We start from the raw sequence: 5,801 nt of genomic DNA, 5'->3' as shown, positions 1-5,801 counted from the left end.
AAACTAATTCAACTAAAACTAAAAGACAGTCATTAAAATTTTAAGGACATTAAAGGATGATATCAAGACCTAAGTCCAGAAAATGATAAAATTCTACAATTATCATCCAAAGATGTATATGTTTGGATTTATTTTTTAATTCACAAGCAAACGATATTGTGCCATTTAATCTTTCAAACTTAAAAGAAAAAATTGTATACTTTTGAATTAAAAATTACAAAATCTAGAGGAGTCTTCCCAATACCTATCTACATGTATTTATGACTGAAGGTATGTAAATCACCAGAGTTGCTGTACTGCACCATTTGAATAAAAGTCATATCCACATTCTTGACTTTTATCACTAAACCTTATTTCAAAACATAAATTCTTCCAACCAGTCTTTATCTACGCATTGATAATAAAATTTTACAGAATTCTAGGGTATTACATAGTAATATTCTTTAAACATCCTTGAACATAGTGCATATGATTTACATTTCAATTCTTTCCAAAGAATATGCTATGCCACCCAATAAAGCTGATATAAAGTCTCTAGGTTATTACAAAATGTTAAAGTTACAACAACTTATTTTGACCCAGGAGAAAAATGATCCAAAAATCTATAGAAAATATCCGAATCTTTCTTTACTTATGATGTGAATTTTGCAGGTTACAAATTATTGTCAAAGATAGTTATCTCAATAATCTCATGCTTTGACCCCGACAAAGTGTCCTATAAAACTAAGTGTATTAATCTAACTTATTTGTAGTAAGCATGAAGTCTAATGGTTGATAGAAATATTCAAGATATTATTACATCACAGATCAGGGGATACTTACATCTTTATGAGGGTCCTATTGAGACCTATTAAATTCAAAATAGGACACACACACATACACAAACAAATTCTTCTTAAAGTTCCAGGAAAGTAATAATTACACCAAAGCTAGCTTTTAAACATCTGTGTAATTTGTTAGGGGTTGTAGAAATAAGATGAAAAATAAAAGGTTTAAATGTATACTTCTCATGCATAACAACTGTCTTCATATTGAATTGGTAAAAATAAAAGTCACATTTAGATACTTTGAAGTCTGGGAATTATTATTATTATTTTTTTTTAAGATCTCATACTATCAGAAAATCACAATATCAATTCTAGGATTTGATTAGACATCAATTTGTTATATGACTGCAATTTATCTATTGTTGTGTATGACAGAATATGAAAGAATTGAAGGGGAGAGCTTTTGACCTTTTTTTCCTTCATCATAGTTTAAAATATATATTATACAGGTCTTTATCTATGTAGTGAATATAGGATTTTAACAGAAACCCAAGGTATTACATAGTAATAGTCATATAAACATCCTTGATCATTGTACATTTGATTAACATTTCATTCCTTTCCTAAGAAATTGCACCTAATTTTTATAAAGTCTATAAGTTATTACACAATGTTTAAGTTATTGCATTACAGGACTCAAATCAGTAATCTCAGTAACTAACTTTTACCCAGGAGTAAATGATCCAAAAAATTTATAGAAATATCTTATTGATTCTTCATCTGTGTACTTGTGATGTGAAGTTTGTAAGTTACAAATTATTGTCAAAGAAGTCATCTCAATAATCTTATGCTTTGACCTTGACAAAGTGTCCTTAACAACAAAGTGTATTCCTACAATCATTATATATGTAATTAGTATGATGAATATGTTATGATAAAGATATTCAAGATATTATTAAACCACAGATAATGGGACACTTGCATCTTTATTGGGGATCTTATTGAGACCAACTTTAAATTCAAAATTAAACATGATACATACACAAACAAAATATATTAACAATTCCAGGAAAGTTTAATAATAACATTAAATCCAGCATCTGGGTATCTGTGTAATTTCTAGGGGGTTGTAAAAATTAGATGAAAAATAAAAGGTTTTAATGTGTTATTCCCATACATAACAACAGTCTTCAATATGAATTGGTAAAAATAAAAAGAGCTCATGCTATCAGAAAATCATATTTTCAATACTTGATTTGACTAGATCTCAGTCTGATAAATGGTTACATCTTATCCATACTCAGTGTCTGACAGTAAAAGATACAATCCTGGGTCCTTTCTTTGTCATCCTGTAAACCACAGTTTATGATCGTACTTAAATTGGTTGGAAATCATATTTATCTATGTTCTTCTTGAATCTCCCATCCTGTTTGATTTTCTTGTTTCAGTGTTCCAAGAAAGGATATTCTGTTAGTCTTTGCTTAATCTGATAGTCTTTCACCATTCTGAGAGTAGACATAGATCATTTCCATAAGCCCTCACTAGAGAATCCTGGAAAATAGAAAAAAAAACGTCTTAGTTAAATTTTTTTTATGTAATATAAGCTTGATGGAATTCTAAATATAGACAAAAAAGGGTATAAATACAAGGTGTAATCTCGGATTTTGCAACTTTTCAAATTAACCATGGGTAAGGCCAAACAAAAAAATAACTTTGTTTACTGTTACATGCTGAAATAAAATAGGGTATAATTTTACTGAATTTTTTTAATACACAAATTCACATGAATTGGTTGAATTACAAAACAGTTTTACCATTGTACCGTGCCTTAATTTTGTTTGGGCTTGTAATATAGGGTGGTAGGCAATAAAATCTTTTCCAAATGCCTTACAACTCAGGGGTATGCAAATAAAAAAAATCAAGTACTAACCCACAGGCTTGTAACAACAATAACGTAAGTCCGAGTTAAAAGTGACCAGTCCAAATATTGGGGCAAAAAACTGTAAAAACTAATATTTTAAAAAGTTCATAGTTGAGAAAGCTAGGGTCCTAAGCCATTCCTTTTAATGTTGAAGTTTAAAACTTTTAAGAAATTATCTTTTCTTTCTGAACATATTGCACTAATCTAGCTTATCTTAAATGAGAGATTTTATTTTCATTTCAAACCATTAAGTATAATTGATATATATTAAAGTTTAATCACATAACACTTAGCTATCATTTGATTGGGATCATATATAATTGAAATAGATATCTGCATCGACACAGAGGAATGGAGGAAATACCAGTTAAAATAAAAAAAAGATGGCACTATTGAGATCATTTCTCAAGAAGAATATAACCAATTATGTCCAGAAAAGGACCTAATTCCTGATCCTAATAAAGGAATGAGTAAAATTCAGTTTGGAGAGAGAATTCTTTCAGAGAAAGATGTAGACAGAGGTATACCAGTTAAAATAAAAAAAAGATGGCACTATTGAGATCATTTCTCAAGAAGAATATAACCAATTATGTCCAGAAAAGGACCTAATTCCTGATCCTAATGTTGTCAGAGATTACATAGAAAGACCCTTGATTGCAGAAGAAGCCAATGAAGAATATAACCATTTATTACCAAAAGAGGATAAGAATTACTTGGATTACCCTGAAAGACCTTTGACTAGAGAAGAAGTCAAGTTTATAGATGATAAGAGAAAACAGTTGTCAGAAAAAAAAGATTGTTAAAGACATGATTTTTAGCCCATAAAACCATTGGAGATTCAAGGATTACAAGATATAAGGATTAATGGAGGAAGTCCAAACTGAACTCTTGGAAGACATTAAGTAACTTTCCAGTGTTTGTTTATTACAAAATTATGTATTCTGATTAAAAAAAAGTTTTCACTATCATTTGTTGTGCCTTTGACCATTTAAATCGACCTTATGGTCAAGATTGTGATACACACTCTGATAATCATTTATAATGTCTCTATGATGTTTACCTCAAAAGTGTGAATCAGGGTATTTGTGTTCAAAGAGCTGAAGAAACTTTACAGACAGATCTATAATGATTTTGGAAGCATACATATTAAAGAGGTTAAAGGAGATATAACACTTGAATTCATTACTACATTATTAAAAAGAAAGAACACAAACTCATGGAAATGATATTGAAAGTACCTTAAATGAATAAAGTGTCATGCTCCAAGGTGTGCTTTAACAGAAGGTTTACAGCAGTCCCATGCACTCATAAGAAGATCTTGGGTAGTAGAAACACCAGGAAATTTTAAATCCAAACAATCAGATCATCTTACATCAGTTATATGGTTACAGTCTTTATACATAGTCAAGAGGGTCATTAAGATTTCTTTTCTGGTCATTCTGATGAGCCACATTATAGTATTCTTTCCCTGTGATATAATGTTAATATTAAATGAAAAATTTAAAATTCATCAGCAATTGGAGTCAAAACTTGCTATCTTTACCAGCTATGCTATTAAGGAAACGGGGGGTTAACAAATTAGCCATATCTAATTTATTCTATAGATATGCTATCTTCAGCTGTTAACTATTATTTGGCAAAAAAATATATTCATTTTAGTTTTAAAATTTAATCATGCATTTTTGTATATATTTATATGGAGCTCTTCTTCTTCTAAAGGAGATCAATATAGTTTAAACATGACCATGACCACCAAGCCCTCTTTATTTAAAAAATCATATATCATTTACTTATCAATTCAAAAATATAAACATGCATATGTAAAATAAATAGATAAATAAATATTACAATTGTATCTCATTGAAATTTTACCTTCAAGTTTTGTGTGTTTCTTTGTTGGTTGACTAACTGTGTATTTCCAAAGGAAGAGCAGACTGTCTGAACTTCATAGAGAATTAATTATAGATGGTTAGGAACAAAACATAGCTTCCATGTTGATGACTGTACAAATAAAAGCATTTTGTTAATATGATGGAGTACTGTGTGAAACAATGCATGTTTAAATACAACATGTACAATGTCAAAAAATTTCATGAAAATATTTGTTTTTAATCTCAAAAATTGTTTTTAATTTTAACTCCAGATGAGAGAAGTTCATCATGTTAGTTATAGATAATAAACAAGCACAACTACTGTATCAATATTACAAATAAAATGATTATCAAATTAATTATTTAGACACTAAAAGACTTTTTATTAACAGCAGATTCAATTTTGGTTTAATACCTGTCAGTACTGCATACAGAAAAATACATTTTTTTAGCATTATCACAGTACAACATATAGTCCTTAATTTTTTGAAAAGCTCATTACCAAGAAACAAAAGTGAAAATGAAAATATATGTATGCCATATATCACACATATTTAGAATCAAAACAAAAGTAATTGACTTAGAATTAATCTTTTGTAAATTCCTTCTTTTCTCTTATTAGATTCCTAATTAATATCTCTTTGATCACCATTTAGTAAGTCTGAATTCCATGGGTAACAGACATAATGAATTATGACATTATATCATGATTTATGCAAAAGGACTTATTAACATTATGAAGTTTCCTTAATCATGTGTTAATATATTTTAGGTTAAATAAGGGTGTACTTATATAAATGTAAGTTAGAGACAACAGATCACATAAGTATACACAGTAATTAAATTAACCATATAATCATGCTTAATGTAAATGCAAAGATGACCTTCATAGGAAATGTAAACAATTAAAAAAAAAACAAGACAAACTTACCAGATATATCAAAATATATGCCCAATAAGCCTATCCATTAAATAATCCAGTGAAATAACATCGCAGCTGATCCTGAAAAAAATCATACAATTCAGTTATACACAATTAACCTCATTTTACAATGTAAGTAAAGCAATAATTTACAGACAAAAGGGACAGAAATGTAAAAGATACCATATGTATTTTACTAAAATTTAGTAAACATTTTTCTAAGTGAAATTCAATATCATGGAATGACCCATCATAGAAATATTAAATGCACTCTGAGACACATGCAGGCTAAACAACTGTAAATCACATGAAATGAAGAT

The 5,801-nt window shown here is 28.7% G+C and overlaps 1 long non-coding RNA gene across 1 annotated transcript; it reads right to left on the bottom strand.

Annotated features, from left to right (window-relative positions):
- Positions 1-2,151: 2,151 nt before the first annotated feature.
- Positions 2,152-5,047, bottom strand: LOC134280400 (uncharacterized). Its single transcript, XR_009994900.1, has 3 exons — positions 4,975-5,047; positions 4,561-4,689; positions 2,152-2,318 (listed from the first exon to the last, which is right to left on the bottom strand). It is a non-coding gene; the product is annotated as an uncharacterized LOC134280400 (long non-coding RNA).
- Between the last annotated feature and the right edge of the window lie 754 nt (positions 5,048-5,801).

The sequence above is a fragment of the Saccostrea cucullata genome, unplaced genomic scaffold (genome assembly GCF_032062105.1).
Source record: "Saccostrea cucullata isolate Sc308-1 unplaced genomic scaffold, CSIRO_AGI_Scuc_v1 ctg5742, whole genome shotgun sequence".
Classification (NCBI taxonomy): domain Eukaryota; kingdom Metazoa; phylum Mollusca; class Bivalvia; order Ostreida; family Ostreidae; genus Saccostrea; species Saccostrea cuccullata.
The sequence above is the reverse complement of the archived record's forward strand: the minus strand, read 5'-3'. Positions and strand labels throughout refer to the sequence as shown.